Source organism: Ailuropoda melanoleuca, chromosome 4, assembly GCF_002007445.2.
Source record: "Ailuropoda melanoleuca isolate Jingjing chromosome 4, ASM200744v2, whole genome shotgun sequence".
Lineage (NCBI taxonomy): Eukaryota > Metazoa > Chordata > Mammalia > Carnivora > Ursidae > Ailuropoda > Ailuropoda melanoleuca.
This window is the reverse complement of record NC_048221.1, coordinates 126,504,776-126,527,477: the sequence shown is the minus strand read 5'-3', so window position 1 is coordinate 126,527,477 and position 22,702 is coordinate 126,504,776. Positions and strand designations below refer to the sequence as shown.

Genomic DNA, 22,702 nt, shown 5'->3' with positions numbered 1-22,702 from the left:
CCCCGCCTGGAGCAGGAGCCCGGAGCAGCCCCAGCCCCGCGGCCGCCGCGGCTGCGGGGAGAGGGCGGGGGCGATGCTGCCGGAGCCGCCGCCGCCGCCGCCGCCTCGGTGAGAGCCGCGCCGCGCGTAGCCTCACAGGCTGACAGGCAGAAGGACTGACTTCCCTCTCCCGGGCATCCTCCCTGGGCTGCCGGGAGGCGGCGGCGGCGGAGGAGGAGAAGGAAAAGAAGGAGAAGGCGGAGAGGAGGAACGCGAGGAGGGTGGACCTGGATCCGTTTCTCCCGGCCAGGACCCGAGCGGCCCCAGCTACCGCTACCCGCCAGCGCCGTCCCCTATCCATCAGCCCTCCTGCGCCCACCCGCGACCCCCGGCTTTCTGGGCGTCGGGCCGGGGCCGGAGCAGCGCGGCCAGAGGTAAGAACCAGGTTGGGGCGCCAAGGATGCGGCGCCGGGGACCCCGTGTCCTGGCGGCTGCGTGGGGCCGGGCCAGGCTTGGGAGCGGGGCCCGAGAACCCGGAACGCTGGGCTCGGCTCCCGCGGCGGCGGCGGCGGTAGGAGCCTCCCGCGTCTGGACTCGCAAGGCTGCAGGAGCCCTTGCGCCTGCGCTGCTCCAGGGGAAAAAGGGGGGGGGGAAACTTCCTGCCCCCGGGTGTGTATGCACGGGGGCTGCCGGGAGCCAATATCGCGGTGGTCTGGGGTGCTGGAGGCGAGTGTGACCCCGGCCCTGGCACCCCCTGGCTGGGCCCGGCAGTGCCCGTTCCTCTCCAGGCCACCTCCCCGGAGCTGCCCAGGGCCCGCGCCGGGCTGGGGGCCAGGAGGAGGCACAGAAGGGCTGGACCCCGGGGGTGGCCGCGCGCCCTGCCCTTTGGGGAGGCGCGCGCCTCTGTGCAGTGAGAAGCTGAGTTGGGATTTTGCCCCTTCCTGTCCTCAGACCCTGCATTTGGGGACAGGGTCTCTTCTTCACTCAATCCCAAGTAACTTTCGAGGTAGAGGAGCTTGTAAGCCATGAGGAGGGAACCTGCACAGACCTGGTTGTGACCCCCGTACCTTAACACCTTTTGGGTGCCAGCGTGTTTGGGGCGCGGAAAGGAGAGCCCATGGGGATGGTGAAGGGACGAGAATGTGGTGTTGGGTGGGGAGGGGTTGTTTATGTGTGAGATAGTGTGGACCCCGAGCTGTGCGATGTGGGAGTGTGGACGCGCGCCCCGACCCCGGCGGGGGTGCAGGGTGGCAGAGTGCTCACGTCCGGGTCTCCGTGGCCTGGAGCGGGCCGAGAGCGCGAGGTTTTTCTGCAGTCGAGGCGCGGGTGCGGGCTCTGGGCAGCGCGGGCCCCGGGCCCCGAGGGAGGGGCGCGCTTGCCTGGGGCCGCGAGAGCGGAGCCAAGAGCTGGGGCAGGTCCGAGGCAGCTCCCGGGGCAGGTCGGGTCTGCGTTAGCTGGGGAAGGCGGGGGGACTCGCTGCCTGCCCGCGGACAGCGGTCACGGACGAGGGGTGGGGGCAAAGCGCGAGTCTCGGATGCCTGGGTCCGCCAGCTGAGAAGCCAGTTGTTGTTCCTGGGCTCTAGAACCCAACGGCAGACAGGGTCAGTTGGTGGGTCCTCCCGCGGGTCCCTGGGGATGCTGATGGGTAAGGAGCCGCCGCCTTCGCCATCCCTGCCGCTCTGCAAACGCTCTGCTCCTGCCCTACGGTGCTTGCGCCGCGGCCCGCCCCGGGCGAATCTTGGACGCGGGTATTTATGTAGCGTGAGGCGAGACCTCGGCGCTGGAGGGACCGGACCGTTGAGGACGCCGTGCTGCTGCTGCACGCGAAACTTCCACTTCGTCAGCCCAGGGACAGTCAGGCTCCAGTGATGCAGGCTCCAGCTTCTCATCAGCCGAACTACGCTGGGCTACGCTGGGATTCGGACTCCTCTTGCAGTGACAGATCTGTCCTGGTTACAGCTGTATTTACCCTAATTACAGTCTCTTTAAAGTCATCTGTCTGGTCCCTGTAGCGTTCCCTCCGTTGCCCTATGGTCTTATGTCCAGCTCAGCCCTGGGAGAGCATATTAAAGGAATTATTTCGGTGTAGGGTGAATGGCATATTTAATTAGCCCACTTCATTCCTGAGGTTTTAAAAAATTATATTGGGGAAGTGTAGAGCTAACTTTTTCACTCTTAGCGGGATCAGGAACAATTGTACAGATTGTTCATCCTGGCACTTAGTAAAATCGTTGCCCTGTAATGCACAGGTGAATACTTTAAGGGCTGCTTGGTGTGCACGTATTCGAGTAGTCACATCTTCTAGGTGTTTATACAGGTATGGAGCTGTGTGCTACTGATGACTGTAGTCTCTGTCCCATGCATTGTTCTGAATGCTCTTGTTTTATCATCCTGCTATAAATCAGGGAATTACTAGCATATGTGTCCTTAAACTCTGTATGAATTTAATGACATTTAAATGGGCTTATGAGCTGATGCATTTAACCAATTTTAATAACTTCTCTGTAAAAGCATCTTATAAACCATATTTCTCCATGATTAAGAAAAACATTTTCTTCTGCTCAGTCTCCCCATTTCTACACAGTTAACAGGAATTTGTAGGTCTCCAACTTTCATTTGCAAGCAACAATCCAAACGAAATACCTAGAGTTGTACCGAAATTAAAAAAAAAAAATCCTATGGTAGCTATGGTAACAAATAGATTAAGGGTTATTGGTTTTCATCTGTATGTGCTTGGGGGGTGGATCTAGTGTTGTGTCTTTTTAATTATGTTTCTAATGAGTGGTGGTCATACTTCAAGTACTCAGTGTGGGAGATAAGCCAGACCGAAAATTCAGTTTTGTGAGAGGTTTATTGGAACAAAGACTAGTAGAGCCCAAGAGAATGACTTCTGCTAACTGCAGCTCCTCATATCCAGAAAGCAAATAGATAAAACCTTTTTTGTTTTTCAAGTAGATGAGAATTGAGTTAGTCCCTTTAAGATTAGAAAATGTATTTTTCTTATAAGCTCTTACCAAAGGAACCTTTAAATCAGCTCCTGTTTTCTAGGAATAAACATGTTAGAAGTGTGGATGTTGGTGTGGATTGAGTGTCAGAGTTGTTATCAACACCTGTCAGTCTAAGTGAGGCATATCATTAGTCTATTCAAATCTTGCCTATTTCAATATTCATGCATTTCCATGGTGATCCATTCCATTTTTGTTTACTTAGTCAACCTTATAAATCTTTGGCATCAATTTCAGTTGTGCCATCTTTTTTTTTATTTTATTTATCAATTGATTTGGCTGCAAATCATTCCCAGTTTAAAGGGTTTCCTCTTTTTTCCTGCTAGTTTCCAAAAGTTTACACTGTTCCTGGTTACACACAGATATAAAGGGGTTAATTTTTTTTTTATAGACTCAAATAACACCATTGATGCTAATGTCGTTTTTTAGCATCTCATTTGATAATGTGTGTGTGCATGGGTATTTTTTTTCTTCCAGCAGGCTTACCGTAAAGCTTTCTTGCTTTATGGCCTGGGGACGTCAGTGCAATCCAGCAGAATTGACTAAAGAGTTCCCCTTCCTCCCTTCCTCCCTTCTTCCCTCTCTTCCTTCCTTCCTTCTTTTATCTTTCCTTCCTTCTTTCCTTAGTTCTATTTTTTTTCCCCTACCTTATAATGGTTCAAGGATTCTTTATGTCTTCAGCTATATCTGCTTAAACAGACTTTGGAACTTTGTGTTTTTGCAACAGGCCTATCCTAGGATCTTTTCTAGTAGTACCAAAAGACAGAAGGTTCTGGAGTGTCAGAGGATTTTTCAAATACAATATACATTTAGTCACAGCATATAGTATCCCTAGGATCATTGTAACATTGTAAGTTCACTGACCAGGCAGCTTTGCTTAAATGCAAGCCATGATGTTGCTCACCCGCTTTCATTTTGCTTTCTAATGATGCAGTCCCATGCTAATCATACCCTGTATATTTCAGAAATATCAAGGCAAGCGTTAGCACGCTACCGACTTATTAGGATCAAGCGAAGTAATTGGAACACTTAAGTTCAAAGTCAGATGGAGAAACGGAATTATAACCAACCTTGTGATTCTATAATCGGTCAACTAAATGCCTGCATGAGGGTAGGGGGAGGAAGAAGAACCGTAACTAAGAAATCCAGGCATAGTTTACGGAAGGTGAAGATAAACCAAGGCAGAAACGAGGTAGATGACTGGAGAACAAGAAATCTCTTTATGAACACGTAAATCACATGGAGACCCAAATGTTTAGAAACTGGAAGAATATTTGTAGTTTGTGCAGAAGACGCTCATTTGCTATTACTCGGGAAATTGAGGGTCATTTCCCAATATGCTAGAAAAATTGGGTAATGTAGTCACTGGAGAGTACTTTCATCTGAAATAAGTTTTACCATAGAAATGGTCTTAATAATTTTGGCTAAGAAGGAAAAGTGAGTCAGGATTCTTTATCTGCCTGCTGTATCAGAAATGATGAGATCAGGACCACTTGGAAAGCAGATTCTGTGGTTCTTGAAACAGCTACACGCTTGCTTTCCCAACACCCTAGGCAGAAAGGTAGTCTGTACTTTCTTCAAAGAAATCACTTGAAAACAGGGAAATTGGAGCTGCAAATTAGGATGAGGCAAGTTGATCATTAGCAACACAGCTATTCTTGAAATGATCGTAATTGTCTTGGGGCATTTCCACCTTTAGGGTGGGAAGGGGAAGATTTCTCATTTCCCTTGAGAGAGGGAATCTGCGTAAAAGTCAGGTGGTTTGTAGACCTTCAACAGAGGCAGCGGATGATGGTGATTCTGAAGCTAGAACAGAACAGCTGAGCACTGTTAGGGCAGGGGATCGGGCTTGGGCCAAGAGGTCAGCTCCCCAGACATTCAGAGGCTGCTATCGGCCCCACAGGTCTTTATAATTATTTTACAGAGTTTTGAAATTTTTTAAAAAGATTTATTTATTTTAGAGAGAGTGCACACGAGCAGGGGGTGGGGGGCAAGGGCAGAGGGAGAGAATCTCAAGCGGACTCCCTCCTGAACACTAAGCCCCACATGGGGCTTGGTCTCAAGACCCTGAGATTATGACTTGAGCCGAAATCAAGAGTCAGATGCTTAACCGACTGAGCCACCCAGGTGGCCCTAGAGTTTTGAAATTTTTAAACCATTAACTCTTTTAAAGATATGCACACACATGTACATAAATATATATAAAAACATACACACACATATATACAAATATATAATCTGCCACTTTCTTTTTTTTTAAAATTGTGGTTTAAAAACAAATAAAATTTACCATCTTTACGTTTTTAAGTCTATAGTCCACGTCATTGTGACATGGACATCCAGAACTTTTTTATCATGTAAAACTGAAAACTTGTTCCCATTAAACATCAACTGCCCATTTCCCTCTTTCCCAGCCCCTGGCAACCACCACTCCACTTTCTGTGAATTTGACTACTTTAGATCCCTCACATAAGTGGAATCCTCCAGTTCATATCTATGAACACGGGTGTACAAATACCTCTGAGATCTTGCTTTCAGTTCTTTTGGATATATACCCAGAGGAGGGATTGCTGTATTCTACCACTTTTTACACTCATGTATTACACTGATCTTCTCTTTAGGAGACTTGGTGAAAATGCAGTCGACAGAACACGGTCAAGCAAAGAATACAGTAGATGTGACTGACATTTGCACTTCCTTTCCTATGTGTGCATTTCTTGGCAAGTCCCTTGAATCTCTTGCTTTTAGGGCTTGTCTGAGTTGCAGCGATATTGCAGAGTGGGTAAAGACAGGGGCTCAGTGCCAGAGTTGAAGTCCAGTCCCTGGTGCCTACTAGCTGTGTGACCTTGGAAGGATCCTTAATCCCAGTAAACTTCAGTTTTCTTTTATGAAGATGGAGGGAATAATCATGACTGATCTTACCCCAGTAAAACATGCATCCCAGTGTCTGGCCTAGAGACGTGTTCTAGAAAGGAGAGGTTAGGTGAAGGAGTCATGACAGCATTGGCAGCAGCAACCCCTGGAAATCTCAGAAGCTATAGACACCTATCCTGCTAAATTTGATCACAGATATTTCCACGGTACATCACCATGTGTATATATATTCTCTGAGTCTCATTATCAGTACTTACTCTGAAAAGCAGAAGAGATTTGCATCACAATTAACGATAGTCAAAAATATCTTTAAGTGGATTTCATATATGAACTTCTAATTCTATTTTTTAGTATCATAATTTTAGAGTTGATATGGATTTTAGAGGTCAGCTAATTTACCCATTATTCAATCATCAAACTTGTAACAAATGCCAATAATATAATAATAGCTTCCAGTTTTGATTGCCCATTCTATTTTAGTACTTTACATATATTATTTCTAATCCCCATATCAGCACTGCAAGGTAGGGATTATCCACATTTTACAAATGAAGATGAGGCTCAGAGAGGTAATCAGCTGGCCTAAGACCACAAATCTAGCCACATCGTACAGCTGTTTGAATCCAGACCCGTCAGCTACCAGTCGTTCTGTCTTGTCTTGTCTCCTCCCAACATGTGGGTGTGTTTCTGATCATCTAGACTGGGCCTTCCTGCATTTACATTTCTTTACAATGCCTTTTATTTGCCAGGGACTGCGTTGTCTATGCTAACATTTTAAATAAAATAATTCTATTAGAGGGAGTATGAACTTAAATAAGAATTATTAACTAGGTCTGACCAGCATTCACTATACTCCTAGATTTGCCCACCTGCTTCCGTTTCCTCTGGTCCTGGAAGGCTAATGAGAAGAACTTTTAGATGCTTTAATGGCTTCTGTTCCTGTGTTAAGCAGTGTAATAAATAGCAAATTGAAGAATAGAAATGATGTACGAAGAATTAAGGGTCCACCCAGAAGCACTACAGACTGATCTAGGTTCGTTCACTTTTGAATCCCAGCGCCTAGTACAGTGATGGGCACAATACTCCCTAGTGAAAATGTTTGCCTGCCTCAGTTTATGCCCAGAGAAGGGGTCAGGTAATAGACATCAAAGACTACTTTTTGGATTTTCTTTTTGTTCGGTGGCTGTGTAGTTATATCTTCATGGTTTTTCATTGCGTGGAATTTTAGATGCTATATTTGGGCACATATCTATAAAATATGCTTGTTGATGAATTCTAACTAATCTAAATGGAATCTTCTAGGATTTAGGACTTGAGACTTTGAAGACTAATTTTCTTGGAGCTTCTTCATTCCCGTGATAACTTGAATCTATTTGGCACTTTTGCAAGTCGACACGGAGTCCATCCTTCGTATCACACTTACTTGCAAGGTGTCATCCCCACCAGATTTTTTAATTTGTGGCATTTCACAAAAGCATTGTTTTAAAGGAAAGTACAACACCTAGGAATTCCTATTTTTATTCTTCAGATGAGTTTTTTGTAGGGGGAAATGGGCAGAGCTGTGAACAGAGCTCTCGGCAGACACGACAAAGAGACGTTTGCTCCCTGTTTTAACTCTTCCAGCCCTCGTGCGGCTGAGGAGGACTTCTCCAGTTTGAGATGCACCATAAGAAAAGCATGGTCACCGGTGCCTGTGATCAAAACTGTAACTAAGCGCCTGCACCAGAAGTGCCAGCAAGAGCTGGGCTGCAGAGGGCACACCTGGGTGGCACTGGCCCCTCCTGCGCACCTGCCTGTCTAGCCCCGCCACCTCCCCCTTCCTTACTCCTGGGCTGGTTTTGACCCTAAAGGTAAAATCAGCCATGAGGCTTTCTTTTTCTTCAAGCATGCCCGCCAAGCTCTCAGAAGCAGGGTCAGGGGTGAGGCAGAGAGGCAAAAACAGACAAGAGGACTCTCTCCGCCTTGGAAAAAGCAAAAACTAGTCCAAAGCTTAGGCCAAATTAGAGACCTAACGGTTTTTCACATCGTCCCTGTTTTCCTTTTGGACATCTCACGGCACTGAGAGGTGGTGGGGAATGGTGAAGCCGGGATTTAAATAAACTTTCCTTTCTCTTTTACCTTCTCTTTTCACATTGTCAGCTTTGAGCATTTGCTTTTGGATCCACACTGCAGCGGAACTTGGCGTCTCAAGGAACTTTAATGATGTCTATTCAGCTCCTGGAGCTTCTGAGTGAGTGTGGACTCAGTAGCTGTTCACTGAGCAGGCACCGCTCCTTTCCTGTGCTGTCTCATTTGTTGCTCACCATGGGTGGCATTATTCCCATTTCACGGATGAGTTCTAGAGAGACAAAGCATTTGCCAGAGGTCAGATCGACAAACGTGGTGCTGGATGGCTTAAAGGGATGAACAAACCTAGCCTCCAGACAACTGCCAACCTACAAAAAAGGGAGAGTGCCAATATCCCCTTTCATGCAGAATATAAATTGCTTATTAAAATAACACAATAATTACACATTTAGCCACATTGCTCGCTGATTACCACAGTTGCTATAATAAGCTGAGGGTCCTGCTAATTTTATTTTAAGGCCTGAAATAAACTCCAAGAAACAGAGACCTATCCGTAGGATTTCAGATACCTTCACACTTCAGCATGCTGTCATCACCATTTGTAAACTGAGCCAAACCTTGATCCTGAGTTATCTTGAAGGCTTAGGTCTAACTGACCACTTTTCTTCATGGTCAGAGGCTCCTTAAGGGGCACTGACTTCAATGTATGAGGAGTGAATATCTGAGAACGACATGAGTTCCTGTTTACAAAGTGCCAAGAACAGGGCCAGGCATGTCACAAGTGCTGTCTCTGTATATGGGTGGGTTGGGTTCTGCTCCAAATCACGTGAACAAGTGGTTATTTCCGGATTCATCTTGGGAATCATGGTCTCCCTGAGGACAAGAACCATCTTTGTCTGTTAGCCTTGGACCTGGCCCATGTTGGGTCCTCACTGTTGGACACCCCAAGACAAGGTCCCAACCAGGAGAGCTCCCAGTCTAATTCAGAAGCCCATGGCTCCTCATGAAGCATATGGAAAGCAGGTAGAGTAAGATCAATGAGTGATCTGGTCCAGGAATTTCCTGGGAAGTTCTGAGACCCAAGGGGAACAACCTGATCATGAATGCTTCTGAGGATGTCCATTCAGTTCTGCCCAAGCATGTAAGTTGGATCCTGCTGCCATTGACCAGGCTCTCCAAGCCAGAAGAGAGGAATTAAAAACCGTGCTACTCCAGGCCCCGTCCTCAGACTGGTGCCTGACCACGAACTGTTACCAGTCTGTGACAAGATAAATTGGAAGTGAGCATTTAGAAAGTTCCATTGTATTTGACATTGCTGCGACAGCCAAAAGCATGATCCTTAGGCTTATCCAACAAGGTATAGACCAGTTTGGACCATGTCAAACTCTCACATGGGTTGCCCAGAGAGTGCCATATGGTGTGAGCTGTGTTCTCGCTATGCATGATAGGACCACAGTTTGGTTTTAATAGATTGTTGATACCAGCAAAACCCCAAAACCTGGTCCTTCATCACAGATGGGTGTGGAGTACAGCATGGAAGCCTAGATGTGGTAGTCTTGCCAAAGCCTGTGCAGTGATTTTCTAAAGCTCCCATCTAGAATCCCTCATCACTGAGGCCAACTTTGCCACCTTTAGGATAACAAGCAGACTGAATTCTGGCCAATCCGGCAGGGCTCGGCTTAGCGGGGACAGCTGCCAGGTCTGTCCTGTCCAGAACATGATCGCCATTTGGGGTGGGCTGTGATGAGGGGCACCTGCTCGGTGTGTGTGTGCATCCCCAGTCCATCTCCTGGATGCCGAGTGAAAGCTCACACCCACACTTCTCTTGGGGCCATTTTGTTGAATTGCTGCACGATTTTGATCTTTTGAGTTATGGGCAGATTATTTTGCCATTCAACTAGCTTATTTGGTTGACGTGAAGAAATACAAGATGACCGTGCTCTGATCCTGGCTTTCTGAACCCAAAGCAAAGGGCACAGAATTTGGGAAGTATGAGTACCGCATTTGGAAGCCGGGCTGCTGAGACCTGGAGGCTGCATGCAGTGTGTGTCTGGCTGATCTTGCTACCGAGGAGCCTGCCGTAAATAGAGTGCTGTAATCTATTCGGTTCATGCTGTTCCAACCAGCTTTCATCATCAGAACTTGAATAATATTCAGACTGTGAAAGGAACATACTTCTTGCTGCAGCCTAGGTGTGCCAAGTGGAAGAGCCAAACATCTCAGTCTACCAATCTACAGCAACACGTGGCAAAAAAAAAAAAAGGAGCACCTGCAGTGCTTCATGAGATGGGGGGAAACTGCCTTTCTCCACAATCAAATGGCATTAAGATTTAACATATCCTCCTTTCCCCCAGGAGGAGAAAAATTATTTTCATGGGAACTTCATGGAAGTCACTTTTTTCCTGTCCTGTGAAGTCACCACCTCCTTCATGGTCTGAAGGGACACTTCCTCCGTGGTCCCAGGTGTCTGACAGGGGGTGCTCTGGGACCCCTGGGGGAGAAAGCTAGCAGGGCAGAGATCCATGGGGCTCACTGGAGGGAGGGGACGTGCGGTGTACAACCTGGAAGGCACCGGTGACTGGGACACGAAGGGAAGGTTGCAGGCATCCATGGAGAGACCAGTAGGAAAGCAGCTTGGAATACTGCCTTGCTAGGATAGACCACGCAAACCATCATCCTGTGGCAAGGGCTCCAGCCCTGGGTTTCTAGATGCCAGCCCCTGCCTCTTCCTATGCTGTCTCCCTCACATCCCCGAGTGAGGAGGACATTCCCACCCTGCTCAGGTTCTCACCTACAAATTTAAGCCTCCTCTCGTAGATTCTGCAGAAACCACAAAAAGCCATCTTTGTGGGTGCAGACTCCTAGGGGAGGCTACAGGGATGGGGAGGGGAACTCACTGAACTCTCATGTCACAATTTGAGAACTAGCTGTAACTGTCTGCTATTTTTATTCCAGGTATGCCTCTCAGGATGTCTGATCTTCAGAAACATGTTTTGATATCTAGAATAGACACCTAGGCCAGTGATAGTCTCCTTGGTCCTAGCACAGGGGGAGGCAAATTGCCTGTCCTAACTCTTTGTTTCTGTGCTCCACATGACCACACTGGGGGTGGGACAGGTACAGGGGATGTGAGATTGACACCTAGGGACTGAGCTTGTGACGGTGGGGAGGGCAAGACTGGGTTCTCAGCCCTGTGCAGTTACAATGAAATCTTTCTTACTTTCAACTCAACAACAGCCTGATTAAAAAATAGGCAAAGGGTGGGGCACCTGGGTGTCTCAGTTGGTTAAGCATCCGACTCTTGATTTCAGCTCCCGTCGTGATCTCAGGGTCTTGAGATCAAGGCCCATGTTGGGCTCCATGCTGAGTGTGGATCCCGCTTCAGATTTGCTCTCTCCCTCTCCCCCTCCCTATCTCTCTCTCCCTCTCAAAAAAAAAAAAACAAAAAAAAAACGCTTGAATAGACATTTCTCCAAAGATAGACCAGTAGCCAAATAAGCACATGAAAGAAGATGGTCAACATCACTGATTAGGAAAATACAAATCAAAATCATGACGAGATACCACTTCATATCCATTAGGATGGCTATTATAAAAATGTTTAAAAAGCAGAAAATAGCAGTTGTTGGTGAGGTTGTGGAGAAATTGGAAACCTTATGCACTGCTAGTGGGAATGCAAAATGGTAAAACAGCTCTGGAAACCATATGGCAGTGCCTCAAAAAATTAAACATACAATTGCCATATGATCCAGTGATTTTTGTGGGTATATACCCAAAAGAAGTGAAAACAAGGACTCAGATATTTATACCTGCAGGTTTGTAGCAGCATTATTCACAAGAGCCAAACGATGGAAGCAGCCCAGGTGCTCATCCACAGATGAACGGTTACATAAAATGTGGTTTATACATATATCGGAATAGTATGCGGCCTTAAAAAGGAAGGATATTCTGACACAGGCTACAACATGAATGAATTTGAAGACATGATGCTAAGTGAAATAAGCCAGTCACAGAAAGACAAATACTGTATGAATCTACACGTAGGAAGTACATAAAGTAGTCAGACTCCTACAAACAGAAAGTAAGATGGTGGCTGCCAGGGGCTGGGAGGGGGGAGAATGAGGAGTTCCTGTCTAATGCATACAGAGTTTTAGTTTGGAACGATGAAAATGTTCTGGAGATGAATGGTGGTTGACGGTTGCTCAACAACATAAATATACTTAATGATGAAGGACCATACATTTAATAAAACAGTAAATTGTATGCATTTTTACCACAATAAAAAAACAGACTTCTAAAAAAACATATTGCAAACTGGTTCTCGTATTAAATTCTTTGAACAATTTGCTGGGGGTAGCAGGGGGAACCATTTACTTTAACAGTTCAACAGCTTTTACTGAACACTCGCTGTGTTCCTAGCTCTGTGGTGGGGATTGTATTTATTTTATTTGAGGTATAATAGTTGGGGCAATAAAATAAAGTCCACAGATCTTAAATGTTCAGTTCTGTGAGTTTCGATAATTGGATATTCCTGTGTAGCTACCATTCAGAGTAAGATGTAAAACATTTCCTTCACCCAGAAAGTTCCCTGTGCCCCTCTCCAAGCCATCCCGCTTCTGCTCTCCGACTGCCTTCTGATGTCAGTCGCCATAGATTAGCTTTGCCTGCTGTTGACTTTCGTAGAAACAGAAATATACAGTGTGTACTCCTTTTCGTGCCCCACTGGTTTCATTCAGCATATGCTGTGTGCCATTTATCCATGTTGACATGTGTCCCTGTAGGTCATTCTTGATTGGTAAGTGGTATTCCCTGGCAGCGCCGCAGTTTGTGTGTCCATTCTCCTGTGGATGGACGTTGGGTGACACTGTGTTTGGAGACACCCACCAGCAAGTGAGGTTGTTAGTTGGCCAATTGGAGGTGTCCACACAGGTTGGGGCTACCATATAAGTTCTCCATGCTTGGGGTTTTCCCACTTGACTGGCTGCATACCCAGAGTTGGATGATCTCCAGGTAATGGCATTTTGGCCATTTACACTAGAAATAGGGTATCCAAGGGACCAGGCCCATGTGTTGCCACTGAACAGATTCCTTCCCTGAAGGCACATCACAGGGGAAGCTAAATCTCAAGAGGCTGCTTGGTGACTGCAATGGGGACAGGAGGTTGGTGGATGGTCTTAAAGGTCGGTGTCCCTGAGCTATGACTGCACCATCCCCAGCTCAGGTGGTCACCTGCAGAAGTGACCAGATACCTGTGGGGCACCGTGTGGGGGCAGGAGAGGCAGAACAGTCTCCTCGGGCAGGACTGGAGTGGCCAGTTCCCAGCTGGGCCACTTCCTCCCTGGTTAGGAGCCTCTGGCCTGGTTAACGTGTTCTTTCGGTAGCCATGTTAACACCTTTCGTCTGAGACTGATGCATGAGCAAGTCTCTCCTTACAGCAGTTTTGCCCTCTCTATTGTGACCCACTCTCCAGTGAATCTATAGTCTGACTCTCAGGTCGGTGTCCCCTTTTTACAGAGCTCTGGGCTGTGTCTCCTGTCATGAAGTAGTGTGGCCTCATGCTGAAGAGCCATGGCCTTCGCTGCCAGGTCGATCTGGGCTCAGCCGCCTAGCAGGGCCTCCTACAAATGGTGGGCTCTTACTTCACCTCTTGGAACCTAGCTACCTCCTGTAATGACACTAATAATAGCTTTGCTGCCCTCTGTTCTGGCTGTCACGGGCTTATAGGAAATTAGGGATGGGAGGGAAATTCCTGCCTTCCAGGAACTCAGACAAAATTCGTCTGTGTGAAAGCTCAATTTCGTTGTTTCCCTCATTCCCACATTCCTAGGCAGTGCCTCATCTCAAGACACAGACGATGCAAGTGGGAAGTGTGGGGGTACAATCTGAACCGTTGCTCTTTGGTAGAGAGCTGTGGAGACACAGGGGGAGGGGCATAGTCACCAGGAAGCCCCACAGAGCAAGGAGAATTTGGAAGACGTACGAGGACAAGTGTATTTGCTATGGTCTCCCTCCCTCGTTCTAGAGCCTCGGTCCATATATTCCTGGCTGCCAGCCCAAGTCAGTCCGAAAGCTCACAAGCCCAATATAGCTAACCGATCTGCTCCCCCTGTGAGAAGTAAGCTTAGAAGACCCAGCTTGGCTTTGCATAGGATTTAGAGGACGTATTGCTTGCAGCTCACCTCTGAGACATGTCGGTGGCCCACCTGGGTGTGGACGAGTCCCGTGATGCTCGTGGGGATGGTGGAGTGGAGTGTGGAGCCCATCCCAGCAAGTCAGGGCATAGCAAGTCCTGCCTGCCCATGGTTTGGCACAGGGGACCTGGGACGGAAGGAAGGATCTGCTGCTCTGGCCTGGACGAGACCATCTTCAGTTCCTTCCCCCTCTTCCTAATCTAGAAGTCTTGCCTATCTCTCTACCCAGTTCAGAGCCTGCCTGTCCTGTATGGCTTCCTCGGGAGAAGCTGCCTGCCTGTGGGGATTACTTGACCCAGGTTCTCCATGTGACTGCTTCTTAGGAGCCCCAGCGGACCACGTGCCCTGGGGGATCGATTGCCTCACCTTTGTTGATTTTCCCCTAAGGGCCTAGAACAGTGCTGAGCACATTGCACAGTTTGATCCAGCAAAGAGCAGAGAAGGGAAACGCCATCTGAGATTTGCCAGTCAGGAGCAGAGCAGGCACTGGGAATCCCAGATCCTAGAATGTGCAAAGAGCATCATGAACAGTGCAGGGAGGGGCAGGAGTGACAGGTCTGGGTGAGGGGGTCCTTTCCTGTGAATCTAGTGCTGCTTCATGCTCTCCCAGGTGCAAAAGTGCAAACCCTGTGGAATATTCTCTCTCCGCTGGTTCTTGTCACATGGAAGTAGGGATTATTCCCTAAACTGTGGCTCAATAAGCGATCACTTCACCAAGATGTGAAAAAACCATGCATCCAAAACTGAGCCACAAAAGATGATCTTTGCTCCATTTTTTCCTACACACCAGACACAAATTTTTTCCAGGACACTCATATCTGTGTTCGTCTTCAATCCGTGGGCCTTGGAGTCTCCCATGAAAGGCCTGTATTTGATTCCCAAGTGTTGCCTATGTTCCCCCATCCAGTTTTCTTCCCTGTCTCTTCCCCAACCTAGGTTTATGTCTCCTCTGCCCAGCTACGAACCTCACTGGTTTGTCTTGGGGAAAACCTATCCTTGGAGTATGTGTTGGGCAAGGGGGTGGGGTTGACAAAATGGTGGCATGAAAACTATTCCTAGTTTTCTTCCGATCAGGAAACCAAAAAGAAGAACCCAAAATACTTCTTTGGGGATTGAGAACAGAGTTTCTAAAGTGACTTATCATGAGTTTGGGTATTTGAGGGAATTGGTTTTAATTAAGAGGGAAATTTTGTTAATTAAAGGAAATCAAGCACCTATGATGTATGTACTATAATGTCAAGGATATAAAAACAAAAGAGCATAGGAAAAAAAAAGGCTGAAAACATGCCATAATGTTAACAGTGATCATCTTTCTACTTTAAATTTCTCTAGATTTTTTAAAAAATCATCAGCATATTTTTCATAATGGAAAAATAAAAATTTACATAACAAGGGTAAGAGATTTAACTGTACTAATAAGGTTAATTTTTGCCTCCCACAACTCCTTTAGTGAGCAGTATGTGTTTGTGTACATGCCCACACTAACACTGATGAAAACGCGAAAAAGACAAGCCGCCATGTGGAGGAAATTTTTAAACCACCCGTTTTATAGGGAGGAAGGAACAGAATCATTTCATGTAATTCCATATAAAATCTCCCTCCTAGTGAATATCAGATTCGCCTTAAATGAACAGTTCTGTCAGGGTTATGTTCCATCCACGGGCTCCTGCAGGATCTGAGATTGGGGGGCTTTCTCAAAGGTAGCTGAAACAGGCTTCAAATCATAAAAGCCTGCCTCCTTGAGTGCGGTGCCAGCCTTCTCCACTAACTGTGCCCCCAAGTGGTCACTTGTACCTGTAAATTACAGCCGGCGAAAAGGTTTGCAATTACCAGGTCTCGGATTACAGGGTTTGAAGTTTGATGGTGATGGCGATGGTGATGATGATGATGGTACACGACAAAAAGCAGTGAGAAAGGGAAGAGGAAACCCAAATCTCGTGTGTGTGTGTGTGTGTGTGTGTGTGTGTGTGTGTGTGTGTGAAGCAAAAGATAGGGAAGCCTTTTCTGAATGTTTACCTTCCCCACATCCCTCCAGAAAGTGTGTGTTGTGTGTGTGTGTGTTTCCAGAAGAGGTGGGGGCGGCTGTGAGCAGAGCCCTCCCAAGAATTCCGGAGACTTTGCTCTCCTTTCTTAGGAGTGCACCTCCGTGTCTTGCACGGCCTGCTTCTCTGCAGGCGCAGCTCCGTGATCGTCTCCTTGGCAGTCTGCCAGAGACTGTAAGTGTACAGAGAATTGTGTTTTAATAGAAGGCTTTACCTCTGATACAGATTTAAAATGAGAAAGAAACTTTCTGTTCCTCAGCCAGAGCGAAATGCATTTTGCTTCTCACGGAATGCTGGTGATTACAAGCTCATCTTACATAATTTTATTATTTTCAATTGCTGCCTGTCAATCTCAGGTGATGGTTTCCTGGGAGCAGAAAAGGAGGCAGATTCTGGGCGATGACAAAAAAAAAAGTCACCCAGTCATTAGCACATCGTACAGAAGTTTAGAAAGAAGAATAATTCTCTTTGTGATGATGCTGTTGAAGAATTCAGAACTTGCATACCTATGTTAGACATGCAGAAGAGAATCAGTACTCTTTAATGGCCTTCTGGAAAATGTATCTTCACTTTAACAAAGGGTTGATGTTTGAGATTTTAAAAAAAAAATCTTTAAATCTAACGAAGGAATTCTCTTGAATAACCACATTTTCAGAAATCTTTGACACTGTCGAGGTGGTCCACTGTCACGCCCACAAGAGGGCATTTTCTCATCAACTTCAGGAAAAACGATTTGTTTCCCAATGAGAAGCTGAGAGGCCTGGGGGGAGGAGAGTGTTAATCAGAAGCAGGGGATGGAGAGGACCTTGCGATTGAGTTGTATGTATGTTTCCACTTACTCAGTCCTGCCAGCCTGCGAGCCAGTGTTCCCGGCCAGGAATTCTGCTCACTGTGTTTACTCGCTGTGTTGTTAATGTCTTATTCCCAGAATGACTGGGAACCAAAGGAAACCTTCGCAAGGGTTTCCTCCAGATTGGAGATTCCATGTGCTAGCACGGAGCTAGGATTAATTCCTAGAGCTGGTGTTACCCGTCAGTGACTTAAGTACTAAATTTCATTTCCTATTATTATAAGACTCCTTCCAAAGAACCCCCAGTATCATGACCCTGCACTTTCCCTAGTTCCAAGTTCCTTTACTTATTGAATAAGCATTTACTAGGCATCTAGTGTGTGTCAGCATCGAGCCTGGCTAAGATCCTGCATACATTCTTGATAGGAGACTTAGCATAAAAAACAGACACAGATAAACACTGGGGCGTTATCTAGATAATTATAACTGCTATGAGGAAGGATCATTGGGAGAAGGGAAGAGGTCCTATTCTGGATTGGGTAGTTAGGAATACTTCTTGGAAGAGTCACAGTTATTAGTTTGCTAAACAACACTTTAAAATTACCATCTACTTTTTTTTTTTATTCTTTACTGAAATTCAGTTTAGTTAACATATACTGTATTGTTAGTGCCAGGGGTAGAATTTAGTGATACATCAGTTGTATACAATACCCAGTGCTCATTACCTCAAGTGCCCTCCGTAATGTCCATCACCCAATTATCCCATCGCCCCTGTCACCTCCCCTCCAGCAACCCTCAGTCTGCTTCACACAGTTCAGCGTCTCTTATGATTTGGCTCCCTCTGTTTTCATCCTATTTTGTTTTTGCTTCCCTTCCCCTATGTTCATCTGTTCTGTTTCTTAAATTCCACATAGGAATGAAATCATATGGCATTTATCTTTCTCTGACCGATTGATCTCACTTAACACAATACCGTTTAGTTCCATCCATGTCGTTGCAAATGGCAAGATTTCATTCTTTTTGATAGCTGAGCAATATTCCTGTGTGTGTAAATGTGTGTTTGTGTGTATGTGTATATATATATATTCCACAAGCTTGCTCAGCCCACAGCCACATACATAAGACATGAGTAGAAGGTTGCTGCCCCCCACCCTTGTGGTTCTGGGACACTGGATGGGGAGTCCAGCTCAAGAGCTGTGATGCCCTTAGAGATGCATGTGACCATTTCTGAAGCCAGGAGTCAAAGCTCTACTTTGAACACATGTTTTGGAAGGTCAGAGCTATATGAGCTAGGCAAATCAAGGAGAGCTTCGTAGAAGGGGCAAGTCTTCAACTTGACCTTAAAGGGTAGATAGGTGTAAGAAAGAGGATAATGGGATTATAATGGATGGTTCCTTTTTTTGAGTGAACGTAGAACATTTTTGGATAATAAAGCAATATCCATTGTGTAATATTTTCAAGCATAACAAAGTAAGTAATAAGCTCTAAAGACCTGTTGCCTAGAGGAGCACCTGGGTGGCTCAGTCAGTTAAGCATCTGACTCTTGATTTTGGCTCAGGTCATGATCTCAGGGTCATGAAGTTGAGGCCCACGTCAGGCTCCCCACTCAGTGGAGAGTCTGCTTGAGATTCTCTCCCTCTGCCCCTCCCCCTCCTCTCTCTCTTTCTCTCTCTCTTAAATAAATAAATAAATCTTTTTTTAAAAAAAGACCTATTGCCTAGACATGGCTGTTGTTAATATTTTATTATATTTTCTTCTAGTCTCTTTTTGCATCTGCACAATAGCTGGGGCCATGTCTCATATGAAATTCTGCATCTTTTTTTTTTTTTTTTTCACATTAGAACATTTTCCCATGTCATTAACATGATTCTTGGGTGCCTGGGTGGTTCAGTCGGTTAAGTGTCCAACTCTTGATTTTGGCTCAGGTCATGATCTTAGGGTTCTAAGATCGAGCCCTGCATCCCGTTCCACCCGTGGAATCCTGCTTAAGATTCTCTCTCTCCCTCTCCCTCTGTCCCTCCCGCCCTCTAAAAAAATTATTCTTAAACATCACTTCTTAATGGCTACATGGTATGCCATCGTGCCTGCAATCTTGTTTACTCAGCCAGGGCCATCAGCTGTATTTTTTTTTCTACTCTAACACTCTGGGGTATTCTTGTGTATCAATTTGGTTCATAATTTCGGTGTCAGACAGATCTGACAAGACCCAGCTCTGAGGGTAACATCAGGCTCATCACATTACCCACCGGGGCCTCTGTCACATGGAGATAATACTACCAGGCTTATGGGGTGGTTATGAGAGATACACGAGAGAATGTTTTGGATAGAGTTCTAGAAATAGAATTACCAAGGTTTGAGGTTTTAAAAGTTATATAACTTTCCAATTGTAAGAGTAATGTTCTTTATGGAAATTTTTAACAGAAAGAAAAACCATGGCTAATCTCATCACTAAGACATAAAAACAATTAACATTTTAGAATCTATTGTTTGTCACTTTTAGCAGAATTGGTATCATACTATATGTATATATACATATATTTAATTTTATCTCCTACTTTTTTCCCTCTTAACCTTGTACTGACTGATCTTTTCTTGTCATTACATATTCAGAAACATGATCTTAAAAGGCTACATTTCATTACACTCCTTTAGAGTAATGTACCATATTTTATTTAACTAACTTCCTATTGTCAGATATTTAGATAATTCAGTTACTATTTGCTATTATAAATATCATTGCAATCAGATAGTGTTGAACGTAAATATATGCAGACATTTGGGATTATTGCTTTAGGATTAATTCCTGGAACTGGTATTATCAAATCAGAGGTGGGAACATAGTGAACATATTGATCTGTATTGCCACATTGCCCCCAGAAAGCCTGTGCTGTTCGCTTTCCCATAAATAACACATGAGCACCCATTTTACCCCACTCTTACCTATTATACTTTTAAAAAAATATCTTCGTCTGTTGGATAGGTGAGTCATGGTATCCCGTGGTCTCAATCTGCACTCCCTTCATTACCAGTGGGCTGGAGCATTTGTTTCTATGTTTATTGACATTCCTGTCCTTTGCTTGTTTTTCTATTTATATTACTCTTTCTCTTATTGATTTGTAAGAGCTCTTTATGCATAAGAGGATATTAACCTTTTGGTGTATTGTTAGAACTATTTTTTCCCAGTGTGTCATTTGTCTTTTAAATTCATTTATGGTTTCTTGGTTGTATAGAAGCCTTTAATTTGCTTGTCATCCTATTTATAAGCCTTTTTTTCACTTTGATGTTTATTCTCATTTTTATGCTTAGAAAATCTTTCCCTATCCTTGCTTTCCCTATCTGTTCATTTACATTTTCTTTTGTTCATAATTTCATTTTACATATTCAACTTTTTATCTGGTTCTAAGTTATCTTGTTTTAAGACAGAAGATAGGAATTTAACTTTCTTCTTAGTGCTTACATAATTCTCGCACTTCTGTTTATTGAATGATCTACCCCCACCCCCTATTTGAAATGCTACCTCTCTAGTATACCGAATTCTTATATAGGCTAGGCTATGTTTCCAGGCTATCTATTCCCTTCTGTATTTTTTCTATCTGACCAAATGCTATACCACATTGTTTTAACTATAGAAACTTTTATATTATGTTTAAAAACTGTTAGTAAAGATCATCTTCATTACCATTATTTTCCAAAATATTTTTAGATACTGTCTCTGATGCATCTCATAGTCCAGGTGAACTTTAGAATCATTTTTACCAGGCCAAAACAAAAACAAAAACGAAAACCTGTTCTTGACTTTTTTTTTACATGCTATCCATATGAATTAGAGGATATCCATAAATTGATTTATAAAGAATTGACATCCTACTGCAGTATTGAGCCTTCTCATTCAGGAATGTGCCATCCCCTTTACTCTCTGTGTGTTTGTTTAAGTTTACTTTCATATCTCTCTGTAAAGATCGCTTCACATGAGCTCTGCATTATTCTAGAAACTTCATTCCTGAATGCTACCTACAGTTAGACTAAGATCCTTCTGTCTGGTTGTATTTCTAATGAGTTACTACTAACGAATCAGAAAGCTCTTGGTTCTTATGTATTTTGTATCTTGCAAGCTGATTGAATGTTCTCATGAATGGAAGGTTTTTACGGCTTTCAAAACATGCTAATCATTTTACCAAATGTACATACAACCAGTAGTGTCTGGGAGAGCTTATATTACCATTGTTCCGAATCTTTATTAATTTGGAGGAAAATGGCATCTCATTGTGTTTAATATGCCATTTCAGTGAAATTTCTTTCTGGCTCCAAGGGAATCCTGGTACTATCATTTATTTGGGGCGTGGCGTCAGCACGCCAGCCTCTCCTGCAGGGACAAGCAGCCGTGGTGGCCCCAATGTGCCTCATTGCACACTCCTCAGGTGGGACTAGAGGTCCACGGCCCTGCCTTGGGGGGAGGGAGGCAGGGTAGCCATAAAGAATGACGGAGGAGCCAGCTCTGGACACTTGTCCCAGACTAATTGGGTAGAGTTTGCTGTCACTGATGTTCGGTTAATTTCACCCAGGTGTACACTCCCAGCTAGACACACTTGAACGTGAAGAAACAGACACCACTTGCCCCATTGTGGAGCCATGAAGGATGCTTAAGACTTCCATTCGCTGCACAAAGACAACCCCTCAAAGTGAGCAAAAAAGGAAGAGAGAGGCTGACCAGATACATAACTGTGGTATCCTGGCACTTTGCTCTCAGCAGCTGTGCCAAGCCTGCGTTACATTGCCATCTTCCCAAATTAAGGCCTTCTATCAGCTTTGGGGAAGGAAGGATTTCTCCTACCCTGATTCTCCCTAACATATGGCTGTGGTGGGGGCGGAATCTCCCCACGTCCCCACACAGACGGCTTGTGAATGTACCGATGGTGTGCGTTTCCTCCGTTGGACGAAAGACTCATCTTTTACTCTTGGATTCGTATGCCAGTTTAGGAAGGTTGTTTTTCACCCACTTGAAAATCTTCCTCAGAAGGAATATGTTGCCATCAGCAAGTCCTCTATGTTGTAACTTGTCTCCTATGAAACCAGACTACAAGGCAATGCGTCTTCCCTCAATAAAACCCAAACCCATTATTCATGGTTCAACAAATATCTGAGTGCCTTCTGTGTGCCGGGCATCGTGCTGGGTGTTTGAGCTTGACAGCAGAAACATGCCTGCTTCTTTCCCTCAAGGAGCTTCCAGTCTAGTGGGGGAGACACGGTCATCCACGAGTTCAGACAGAAGCCATCCAGTGCTGTTCTAGGGAGCCTTCACTCATCTTGGATTCAGGGGTTTCAAGGAACAGTTGACATGAGTATTTAAAGGGAGGCTAAGCTGGGGTGGGGAAGGGATGATGCCCGCAGACAGAGGACACAGGTGCGCTGTAGCCTATATAGGAAAGAGTATGGCACATTCAAGGAACGAGAGAAGGCCAGGGAAGCTGGGGCTGAAAAAGCAAGGGGGAGTGTGGTTCCAGAGGAGACCAGAAAATTGGGCAGGGAAAGACCGTGCAGGGACTTGTGGGCCATGTATACCATCTCTATTTTTATTGCAAGAGCACTGAGTGACTGGACAGTTTTAAAGCAAGAGAATGGCATATTTTTTTAAGGATTTTATTTATTTGAGAGAGAACATGAGCCGGGGGTGGAGGGCAGGGTGCCAGAGGGAGAGGGAGAAGCCGACTCCCTGCTGAGCAGAGAGACATCCCAGGACCCTGGGATCATGACCTG

The 22,702-nt window shown here is 45.4% G+C and overlaps 1 protein-coding gene across 1 annotated transcript in view; it reads left to right on the top strand.

The window, feature by feature from the left end:
• The first annotated feature begins 6 nt into the window (after positions 1-6).
• The window catches only part of KLHL29 (kelch like family member 29), a 310,021-nt gene continuing 287,325 nt past the window's right edge, over positions 7-22,702 (top strand). The window contains exon 1 of the mRNA XM_034659845.1: positions 7-413. The gene's annotated coding sequence lies outside the window, so the exon portion shown is untranslated. The remainder of the gene's footprint in view (positions 414-22,702) is intronic.